The 12,733-nt window shown below is 33.7% G+C and overlaps 1 long non-coding RNA gene across 1 annotated transcript; it reads left to right on the top strand.

The window, feature by feature from the left end:
- The first annotated feature begins 6,820 nt into the window (after positions 1-6,820).
- LOC125657149 (uncharacterized) lies at positions 6,821-9,627 on the top strand. Its single transcript, XR_007363208.2, has 3 exons — positions 6,821-7,985; positions 8,911-9,014; positions 9,103-9,627. It is a non-coding gene; the product is annotated as an uncharacterized LOC125657149 (long non-coding RNA).
- The last annotated feature ends 3,106 nt before the right edge of the window (positions 9,628-12,733 follow it).

Genomic DNA, 12,733 nt, shown 5'->3' with positions numbered 1-12,733 from the left:
TGTAAAATGCACTATACGTGAAGATTAGGGGTGATTTAAGGGTCACAGTATAATATGAATATTACCTTTGCAAATGGTATATATAAAAGTTTGAAACTTATACAATAACAAAGGGAAATGATCTGTACTAATTTGACAGGAAATTTTATGCGTATACATATTATCACTTGAAACCCTGGTAAATGATGATGAAATATTGCCACATTTCCTAATCAGGATATAGGGGTCACGATGAGCGTAAGTGGTCTACAGGAAATGCTTAATCCTCCTAGACACCCGATTGCACATCTTGTGTTTCCATGGCTTCGTGTCTGTCTGACTCCCAATTTTGCATTTTTTGTATAGTATTGATCATTTCGTTATCGTCACATTTTGATGGATTTGCCTTTGGTATCTAAAGACAAGAATTTTACGCTTGAAGTACTTAGTAATTTGATGGATGAGGTTTTTGCAATCATCAGCTTTAGGTCAATCTAATGATTTTAATTTGTACAAATACTGCTCGACCTTTTTTGACGATAAGATAATGTATAGTAGTATTTTTGATAAGGAATGATCTTTAACTTTGTATTTCTTTTTGTTGTGTTCGGCGAGTTAAGAATTGACAGGACACTGATCACGTGATTGAAGTGTGCTATGTCAGAACCTCAACATTACTATAGTGGCCGTCGTCAATTCACTACTTTTCAGGGAAGGTAACTCTTTAATGCCCCTCATTCCCTTTATTGACAGGAACCCTCACGTGATTTGGACATATTTGTATTGAGGATTTTCTATACTACCATTTTACAAAGCATAAGGACAATTAATGGACATATATTTTCCATGGCACTCTCCTGTCTATCATTAGTATTCGTTATTCATAAAACAGGTAGTACATCACTTGGTGCTAGTGTACTTTGGAAACGGTAGCATGCTTCATGTATTGTTTCAATATATCTTGGTTTTCAAATACATTTATTTCTGATACAATGTAGTTTTACTGCATCTAAGTTGTAAAATGGGTATTACTAGCATTGAACTGCATTCGTGTCATTGCTGAATTTTGGAAATGTTTATATTTCTTAAGTTTTATCCTCCGCCCTTTATCATACATACTTTTAATACACGTTTTCTCTGTGTGACATATACGGTTTATTTCTAGATAATCAAATCATGTTAAACTAAGTGTCTCATTATACGGGACAGTATAAACAATACCACTTCGAATTTTACTCGAGGTCTTCCGCATTTGCCGAGGTACAGATCAATCAAAAGCTATCTTAGCTGTGTAGGATATTAGGGCATATTTTAGAAAATAAATAACAAGGATAACATTTAAAGATCGGGGTTCACTCTTATCTAAAGCAATCTTGAATGACATGTTCCATTACTTAAAACAGACAAGGAGGAGATTACAAGGGAAAGCGTTGTGGTTTTTTCCAGATACGTTAATCTGCAATAAGCAAAAATGAATGTCTTCCTTGTTTAAAATCTCCAGACCATCTTAACCCTTTCTCTACCGTATCGGTCAATATGACCGATAGCGCGTAAAAACAGGGCTACGCAAAAGGAGTGTCTATAAATCTTTGAAACTACGGACGTAATATATATGTTTTATATATCATATTTTTGGAAATTTTCTATATTTTTTAACTATGTAAAAATCAATTGAGTAAATAAAGCCATAAAATTAAAAAAAGCATTTAAAATGAAAGATGACTTCGTCTAAATATGACGCAACGCTTTGTCGCAAGGCCATTTCCCCCCTCGCTATGATTTTTTTTATTTTCCCTATGAATGCAATGTTTATTATATTTTTGAGAAGCATATATTCCCTGCTTTCAGTACATATAAAAATTATTTTTAATGCCTGGCATAGTTATAAGAAAATAGCAATTTTTTGCACATGTACGTTTTTTTTACGATTTTATTTCTCAATGTTTAAACAGATCGGCGTTTTATCTATATTTATATATGGAAATAGGGAAAAGTAAATACAGCCTCTGAAAGTAGAGGAAATTTTCTTTTTGATGGACCCTTATTCATATTATAATTCTCGGTAGTTTTTATATTACGATGAAATGAAATTGGGACATGCTGCGCTGTTTTCTTAAAAATTAGCGACAAATCGACGTCGCTAGCAGCAATCGACGCGCGTCGCACAATATTTAAGTGGTGAAAACTATTTGTATTGTCCTCTATTAGTAAATTCAGTACTGTTTGATACACTAAAACAACATACATACATGTATGAAATAATCAGCCAGGTATCTCTGCCTTTTTAAAAAAGCATAAAACCAATATTGGTATATAAACAGTTACACAACCTACATGTAACTTCATAAAACACCTATTGAGAATGTTACATCGGCAGAATGAATTTTAAAAAAGATAAATAAAGTACTTCAAATTCAGATATAAACGTTATATTTGTTCGGAATAGTAATAATTTTTTTCTCTGCCAAAGAAAGAAAACAAAAAAGAAGTTCACCTATATATAGCCTGTATACTTTTATTTTTCCGTGATCCGGATCGCGGGCCTCGCGGGGTTTTCTGAAAGTGTGCACGGAGAACACACGTGTTTCCGTTTCAACGAAAACAACACAGCTTCACCGTGATTGTCACAGCGAACGCTTATATTTTACATCTTTAAAACGACCTGATGTCAGAAGATGCCCTGGATCTCCTGTTGCAGGATGACCCAAACGATCATGCATTCAGTATAAATACGTACATGTAAGTTGATGTAGTCACATAGGCCGACTAAAAAGAAAAAAAATGCGGTTTTGTCATGTTATGAAAAATTCACGATTAGTTAACCGCGATTTGATGCCATAATTTGTCGTTTCATGAAAGAAAATATTTATATTTTATGATATTTAAACCAAGTGAATAACACCCTGTCTGGGTCCGGCATTAATCAGTTTGATTACCCCCCCCCCCTTTCCCAGAATTATCTCCTTACCTGACGCGCGAGTGTAAGAAGGGGGTGGATTTAGTGTATAATGGGATGGGGTGGTTTTAATCAGACTGGGCATTCATGACCGCTGGTGAGAAGGCTATTTTCCAAGTTTTTTCCATGTTTATAAGAAAAATTACATGTATCTTTCTATGAAAAGAAAACACAATCTGTTAGGAAAACACACTTTGCATTATTGTAATAATAGAATTTATTATCATAATTTGAATTATTTTCTTTATTCTGTAACAGAAATAAAAACAAAATGTGTGTTTGGGCCAAAATGGGGGGGGGGGGGGGGATTAACATCAAAGTCTGATTATGACAGGCTAATGAAAAATCATATTGATTTCTCTTTTATCCAAATGCATGTATTTTATATACACTTAGTAGCTTATGACCATAAATTACATGTGATCCATACATGTTGGTACTTGTATGCTATGAGCTAATGGGCACGTGTCCCCTTATTGCCGGCCTCCTCAGTGGCCGAGTGGTTAGAGCATCGTGCTCAAAATCACACGACCTCTCACCTCTCTTGGCGCGGGTTCGAATCCCGTTCGCGCCGGTAAGTGAGAAAGTTTTCCCAGTTTACTTACGAAAGGTCGGTGGTCTCTCCCCAGGTATCTGGGTTCTCTCTTCCACCAATAAAACAAAACTGGGTGCCACCAGATAACTGAATTCAATTCTACTTTTATATCTGGGGTCATTCACTTTCCCTCAGAGTTTCAGTATTTTCGCTGGACCCTGTAGGTTTTAACCTGAATTTCTTCAGTATTTGCCCTCATGTATATGCTAGGCTTAATGCAGACACCTACATGATACATATTTTTTTTTTCATTACCCACTCTGCTACTCTCGCAATGTATAATAAAATACTCGATTCATTTCTAACACATGTATGCAATCCCTTACCTTATCTTTAAATAAATTTGAGTAAATAAATTTAAGTGCGAAACTGTTCCATGCTACTGTGAAACTTTTATTTTGCTTTTTAAACATAAACCAACAATTTTTAATTGTAATTGATTTTCTTCTTTAAAAAGGGTATTGATATCCCAATATTTAGTGGGAAGTTCCCAGGTATCATCTGCTAGCGACAGTCTACTGGCAAATCCAGACATGCATTGGAAGGATGCTGATGTGAAGGACACAGGGACACCTGATCCAAGAACTGTGGCATTTCATTCGGGGTGACAACCTGGCTTTCAGTTGGTATGATTCTTTGAGGTTGAATATAGGGTTAAATCAGTATAAATTTGGTTAACATTCAAATAAATCCAGATAATACATTCACAAATGGAATCATGGCATTATGGTACACTGATATGTCTGTACCATTTTACTGTTTTTGTTGTTGTTGTTTTTGCTGCATAACTAGAGATCGCATACATACAAAAAAATATATAAGGTAGGACACGTTTTAAGGTATGGTGGCCAATACTGATTTTATTTGCAATTTTCTTTCAGATATGGGACCCTATTACGGTATTCGGAGAACTGCAGATTTTATGAAGCTGTCTTTGACCGAAGATTTGGTTTTCTCCTTTTGTGTTGCCACCAACCATTATGCTGAGATGGTCATATCTAGGGAAAAGGGTTGCCATATACTTCCCAAGGAAGTTTGCAGCCTCTCACTGAAGAGGAACTGTACAGGTATTACTAGTTTTAAAAACCGATATTGTGGCAGTGATTTCCAGTTTAAAAAGAATAATAAAATGCATAGTAAAAAGACTATCTTTACCAAAATTAATCTGGCTGTGAATCTAACTCATTTATTAAATGTGTACAACAATTACCTCAGATAAAATTTCATAAGTAATTAAATGCATACTTTTCAGAGGGCCTTGATTATCGGAAACATTTACAGAGCCAATTGAGTTACTTTTTTTTCCAGATTTTGTGCATTATCTTATATATGCCTGCTGTGAAGTTCCAGTCGATAGACAGATATTGGTCAACGCATGCCCCTGTCGGAACAACTCATTATCAAGAATTAGGTCTAGAAATAGGTTTCAAGAGGTTGAAAATAAGAACATTTTTGTTAAATATGATGCAAGTACATTTAAATCTAGTGATTGAAAGTAAGTACTTGAACATTCGTATATGTTGAACTTGGAGAGGAAAAATGGTTAGTACTTTTTGATAACATTTGATAAGGTGTTGTTGCTGAGCAACCAAATATAATTGAATAAAAAAATAAATTATTTTAGATTAACAATAATTGAAAGATCTTTGTTTTAATGTTGCAATACTTATTCTATTTAATGGAACATAATGGCAAAACGTCATATTATTAGAAAATGATGGACAAGTAATTATATAAAGTACGAAGTTTCCATTTGATGTCCTTTGACCTTAATTCTCTTCATCATATTTTTTGTTAAAAACCTTTTAAAATGATTAAGATCTATTTAAAGATTATATTTTTAAAATAATGTGACATTTACTAATCATCATGGAATGTAATTACGTTTAAATTGTGTCGAATGGATGCAGAAAGGCAAATTATGGTCAAAATTGTACTATGAGTGTTGTTACTTAGCAACCAAAATTATTTGTTTGTCAATAAAATTGATTAGTTTAATTGTGTTGTTTTTGTAGTATTTTAAAAGGCACATTAGCTCATACATTTAGAATTTCCTATATTTTACTCTAATCTAGTGAGAGGGGTCCTAATATATATATTTCAGAGAGAAAAGATTGCAAAAATGTGCACTTATATGACCTTTGACCCCGTAGACCTCTTTGAGGTCATGGGATACATTGACAACTTTTATAAGAAATTGTTCCCTGTCCAATTCCTAACAAAATTATATGTTGTATGCCTACCCCAAATCGTGATCCATGCAGATTTAAATCGCTTTAAAAATACTGTCATTTAGTCTTTAAAAACCTCTAAAATGTGCCAGTAGAGAAAGGGTTAAAGGATATCTCGTTTTTATAAAACTTAATATCGAACGCATTGGAAACCTGATTTGCTTTACTATTAACCAGTATTTGAAAAATACATCATTAGTAATCTTGTTAATCATGTTTTCGTAAATGATACAACATATAAACTATTTTTACATTAAGACTTAAGGATAAGGATCACCAGCAATTTCTTACATACTACAAATACAAGGGTATTGTCTATATAATAAAAGAATGTACTTTTACCACAAAGATGTTTACAAATGAACATTACAATGTACACTCGGTCTAACTCGCTAATTATGCATATAAAGAATAAATAACTGAGTTAAAAAGGAATTTTCCACGATGATTTCTATCGCACATGGAATTCGTTTCTGTGTTTCACATTTGTTGTGTTCTATGATGATAGGGTTGCCTTTTTATCAGTGGATTTCCAAACATGAGAATATTTCATTCTTGCTTGACCCAAAGAGACATCCTCAAAATGAAAGTAACAATCATCTTCTATCAAGGTACGACTGAAATGGCAAAGCATTTATGATGTCAAGTGGAAACAAAATTGTATAAGAAATATTTGATGATGATTTAAAAACAATATTTAGATTTTTTAAATTATTCGGTATCACAAACATCTTAAAATGCAATCCAAACGTTATACAGTCGATATGTTGCGTTTTTCGTCTTGTAAGATGCACTTTAATTGAGACAGTCTACTGACAGATAAGTCGATGTCACAGGGGTTTCAACAGTATCGTTTAAAAATTTCCATGATTGTTATAGCGATGAGTGACACAACGGTGAGCAGTAGGACAATTAGTACAGGAAGGTCGTCTACTGAAAAATGGAGAGAGAGAGAAAGTGCCATGTTTTCATTGATAATCGGGAATGAAGGAAAGCGAATTAAAACTTAAATACAGAAATGGAAGTAGTGTTTAAAATTATTTACTGATGTTTTTTTTTATAGGAATATGGTTGACGCCAATAAAAAACAACTTTACTACGTTCCCTTATGGAAGATTAATTGATTGATTGTATCTTGCTTTACGTCTCACTCGAGAATTTTTCACTGATATGGAGACGTCACCAAGACCGATGAAGGTCTTCAGATTTAGGTCTATGCTCGGCGCTTACGGCCATTGGGCAGTGAGGGTTCTTTAGCGTGCCACATTTGCTTTGACACGGGTCATCCGTTTTTAAGGTCATCTTTGATGACCCGTGACATACACACCTGATGCCGAGTGTTTGGCGATGGAACTGTCACTACCTGTTTTAACTTAACGACTTAGGTCTGTCACGGCCAGGATTCGAACCCCGTCCTCTCGCATACGGGGCGAACACTCGAACCTCTTGGCCACCGCGGCGGTTCCTTGTGAAAGTAAATCTATAGAGTCCTTCACGGTAACTGCGGAGCTGCTGTCAACGCATACGCATAAATACTTCCGCAGGGCAAATTTGATTTTACGGAAAACACTACTTTCGTTTTGATCAACTCATAGATCTTGCAATAGTACGTTGTTACAGTGTGAACATGTGGTGTTCTATTTGGGACAATGCGAGAGGAAAAGAGAAGGGGAGAAGTTTTTTAAGGTGAATTGAAGGATATTTGCTTCATTTTCATTCGAAATTCATATCAGAAACATAGCCATATGAAAGAAGGCTGCAAAGTTAAATGATTGCTAAATCGATTTCACTTTGTAAAATCAATCTCAGATGAAATTTTTATAGTTGCCACACAAGTACAGATCTTTACATATGATAAATTCTACGCAGGGGAGGTTGCTTCATATTTTTATCATCTAAACAGTGGCTAAACTACACTGTGAAAGTCTGTTTACATGAGTTGAGCGAATGTCTGTAAGTATAAATGTATAGCAGATTTTAACTTTGTATACATATTTAATTGGGCATAAAGATGCACATAAACGTTGAAATTGGTTAAAGCACTGAATCTGGATGGATTTGTACCCAATGAACATTCCTATACCTATGTGTGTTCTGGGCACTTTGTGGTTTGGCACAGTGATGATCCCTACAATGAGAACTATTTCCCCACCATGTTCTCATAAGGATATGTCTGTTGATGCAGAAATGCAGAACCAAGCAACCAGAAGGAATATTCAAAAAGGTAAAAAGTATATCCTTAAAGAAACTAGTCAATTTATAAAAAAAATATTTCATTTGATGGATAATACATGTACATATATATGCATGTATTTCAAGAATGTCATGATTCAAACTAACATCTGATTATCGTTTAATGATTCTGTACTTTTCTTTATCATAAGACAGTAATTCAAGTGATTCATTTAGAATTTAAGGTGTACTGCACACATCATAATTATATATGAAATACTGATCGAGACAAGATTTGAATTAACAAAATGAAATATACAATAAGAAATAATCGAATTGCTTCACACATCTAAGGGCAGTCCCAGTTTTAGAGACAGTGGATAATGATAATGTTATGTGAATACATATGAAATGGCAATCAATAGCAGTACAAAAGTTTAGTAAATACAATATGCAATTAGAATACACATGTACATGCAGGATCCAGTTGTGCTGAATGTTTTATGCCTACAACTTTAAATATATTTAGAAATTCATTATTATCATATCCATGTATGACTTTTGTATTTATTTGTAATAAAATGTGATCATTTTAAAATTTTACAGTATGTCCATTTACTTCTACATACAAATATTCCCTTTGAAAAAGAGGAGGCATACTGCTTTTCAGTTGTCACTCTGTCTGTCAATATATCGGTCTGTAGACCAAGTCTTATCCGCTCAATATTTCAAGAACCCTTGGCTTGGCAAACATCAAACTTTGTGAACAGGTACATCTTAGAGAGTAGATAACCCTATTGATTTTGAGGTCAGATGGTCAAAGGTCAATCCCCTCTGGATATAGGAAAAAATTTTCTGCTCAATATCTCAAATTGTTTTGGCACTATTATTAATAAATGATATATAACCCTGATCAAATTGCACCATGTGGAATATACATGTTTCTGAAACATGTCTTGTTGAATCTATATCTGCAGCTACCTGGTGTCTAAGTGTGAAAAGATGGTGTACTGGAGAGGCACTTCTGCTACCACTGGTGAGAGGGTCCGACCTAAATGTCTGATGTCATTGGAGCATATAGGTAAGCTTTTAGCCATATTGATAAGACGGAAACTTGAATTGTATGTATTGTCATGGATATTTTTCATTTTTTAAAACATTTTTTTCAGTTGCAAAAATGATTAGAAAAGTTTGCTGTGCCGGCACCCTGCGTTACAGTACAGACACTGAGAATTTGTGTACTTGAAAAGTACTGGGTCCGTCTAGCTTTAGCTTCCGGTACCTCCAGACCATATCACGATATAAAATAGAGGCGAATATGATCTTTCAACAATTTATTAAACATAAAACTAAACTAAATTGCATTAAACGTCCATAATATAGACATCATATAGCCGTTCTCTATAAAAGGAATAAGGATGGATGTTTCGGAGCGAATCGGAGGATTTGGTGGGATTTGGTGGAAATGAATAAGTATTCCACCAAATCATGAAATATAAATTTCTTTCTCTCACCTCACATCTTAAACTGTGATTGGATTAGTTTCAACCTAACTTTGATTCATAACTTCAGTGTTTTGTCACTATTATCGCCAAAAATCAACACTTGGAGTTGGAGGAACACTGGTGTAATCAATACATATGTCTAATACATAATATTATAACTTATAAAATATTCTCATTAAATTTGTCTTAACACATTTTCTTACATTTCTCCTTTCCATCTTCTCTAAATACATTTCTTTTCTCTAATTTCTTTTTGCTCTTCCTTCAAATGCTGGGATACAATCTCCGCCAAATAATTCAATGCTGCCTGGTTTTATACTTACCGCGTCCTAAACTACCAGGAGGCGCTCGGTTATTTTTCAGCCAACCAGAACGCTGAATCGTATTCCGTGTGGTGCAGTCCATGCAGACGAATGGAGGAGTTTGTAAACGAAACTAAGTAAATGTTTGTAATTTCTAAGTAAAATGACATGTAAAATTCAAACGAGCTTAACAATTAGCACAAATATATAACACATAATATATTCTTCACCTATTCCCTTGATGAAATGGTTTATTGCAAACGTAAAGTTGAAACATCCATCGGAGTTCGAAAGTTGGCGAACAGTCAGTATAAGAATAAGGTAAAGTTGTCAACAATGTGTACAAGCATACCACATGAAATTATGATACATATTGTGCACAGTTAGTAATTATAGATTACATAAAAAAATATCAACAAGATATTAAGAAGCTGTCTACGATAAAACCATGCAAATGGCTATTGATGGACATTTGTCGGAATTTCATGAAACTTGGTATATATGCTTTAAATAACATAACTTGAACGTAAAAATAATTACTTGCATTCCATTTGATCGGTAGCCATGGGAACGAGAGACACTTGGTTTTCCCCATTTCTATATTTAGATCTATTGGGAAAAAAATCAGACAATGTACTCTTCTTTTTGGTTTAATGCAAAACCCATGTTAATGATACCTATTTCATGATATTGCAGAGACAAATAGGAATTAATAACACAAACAATAAAAATTTAATGCACAGTGCAATAAAATATCAATGTTTTAAAATGAGGGAAATGCTGAAATTTTACCTAATTTCACCTATTTGCACTGAAACAGGTAAAGTTGTCCAAGAAACTCCTCAATAGACATCATATTTGACACATGTGTAGAATCTATCAATTTCTAATACATGTTAAAGGGAATTTGGTTGCAAATGAAATTTAGTGGTATTTGGGGGGATTTATGCAAGAAAAAAGGGGGTGGGGTAATAATGTCGGTTGTGTAGAGTTAAAATCTTCAGATAACGTAATAATATCATTGCACATGTCATGCATGAACATTAATGAAGGGTGAAAATTATTGTTTGTTGTACTTTGACCCAATATCGGAGGGAGAGGGGTTATTTTGATAAAAAATCTTCCACCATTACCTTCCACCAATAAATAGTACATTTATTGTAGTCATATACAGGAATCGTGTATTGAAAGCGTTTTTGCTTTCTATCAAATTCAGCAGGCAATTACAAGATATGATATATCTCTCATGTTTTAAGTTCACTCTGCATATGTAGTTTTATTGTAAGTAAAGCCATAAAGGATGGGGGGGGGGGGGGGGGGTAATATTCCACTGTAAGTCAGGTAATGTCAAAAATTCCTGAACGTCACATACAAGATCATGAAAGACACATTCATTATAAACATACAGATTTAATCATTGCACTTATTTTATTCCTTATTGTTGTTGTTGTAACTTTCAACTGAAACTATTGGCAAAAATACCCCATAGAAGAACATTCAATTTTTCTGTACATTTATTAAAAACAATATGAAAGCACAAGTGTGAGTTTTAGGATATCTGACATCTAGAAAATCCCGAGAGATGTAAAATAAACTCCAAGCAGTAGATATTTATTTCAACCTAATGGATTAAATAACCTGAATAAAAAATTAAAATTTTTTTCCTTAACCACTTATGAGTTCAATCATAGATAATATATATTGGATAATAATTGGCTACATTCAATTGCAACAATATCACTGATGACATTCTGGAGGTCTTCGTCATTTTCTGGACCCTCCCCATTTTTCACCATGTCAATACAAGGAAAGTAATTGTTTGGTTCCTTGGAAAGCAGGGGTATGGCTGTCTTACTTCAGAAAACATCTGCAAAATAACAAAACAATTCTTATTATTGCATGAGTTTGCCTCTTGTCTGGACACCCCCACACCCGCCCGGTCATATAGAAAACCCAGACATATTAGCATCACACGTGTTTTGAAAGTTAAATAACCAGAAAAGTTTTTATAATATTTAGAGGTTTTATGGCCACGTTTAACCATAAATTACAATTTCAGCAGCTCACCCTTTGGTATTAAAATCCTCCTTGCAATTTGTTCACTGTTTGTATTGCACAATAATATGCATATTCATCTCTTTTAATCATTAAATTTGAATTTAGAAATCGAGATAAAGATTTTCATTGTGAGAATTTTCTATCTCAAATGAGTATGCACTGATATACTTTTTGTGATCTAATAAAATTTGAAATTTGATAATTAATTGATTTATAGATGGTGTTTCTTTTTCTAGTGTTCTCATAAAAAAACCCCAATATATCATGAGTCAAGTTGTCTAAACAAGGGGAGAGTTGTCTAACCAAGGGGTTACGATGCTTAAACATGGCTTGCCTGAAGCATAAAACTAAAAGTAACACAAGATGTGAAACACTAATGGCAACAAAGAACAATAAACAAGGTCAAAAATTTAGATACAAAAAGAGAGGTCTTGTTACAAGGATTGTTAATATGAAATATGACAGCCTATCATTCACCCAGTTTTAAAATTTGGGTCAAATTCCAAGTTTAAGGTCACAAGGTCAAAAACTTTAGCACAAAGAGTAACTTGACCTGTAACCTATTGATATAAATGCATGTATAAATTTTCAAATCAATAGTTGCGGACACATTGTCAAAAAAGTCATGAAAACTGTTAACGCACAGATGCACACAGGCTGAGGCCAGATAAAATGTGTGGTTCTGGTTACACTCCCTTGGAAAATAGGGTAGGTAGGTTGGTGTTTTATTTCATTTTTTAAATTGACTTTTTAAATGAGAGATTTTAGATGGAAACACAGTTTTTTTTTTACTTTCACTTCTTTGCATGTACCATTTATATATGGTATAATATACATGTATATACCTATCAAAATTGGTAGGAATTACCCTAGTTTTGACAATTCTTATATATTTATTTCAAATGAAAAAAAAAATAAATACAGGTGGGAGGGAT

The sequence above is a fragment of the Ostrea edulis genome, chromosome 7, assembly GCF_947568905.1.
Source record: "Ostrea edulis chromosome 7, xbOstEdul1.1, whole genome shotgun sequence".
Classification (NCBI taxonomy): Eukaryota; Metazoa; Mollusca; class Bivalvia; order Ostreida; family Ostreidae; genus Ostrea; species Ostrea edulis.
This window is presented reverse-complemented; position numbering and strand designations above follow the sequence as displayed.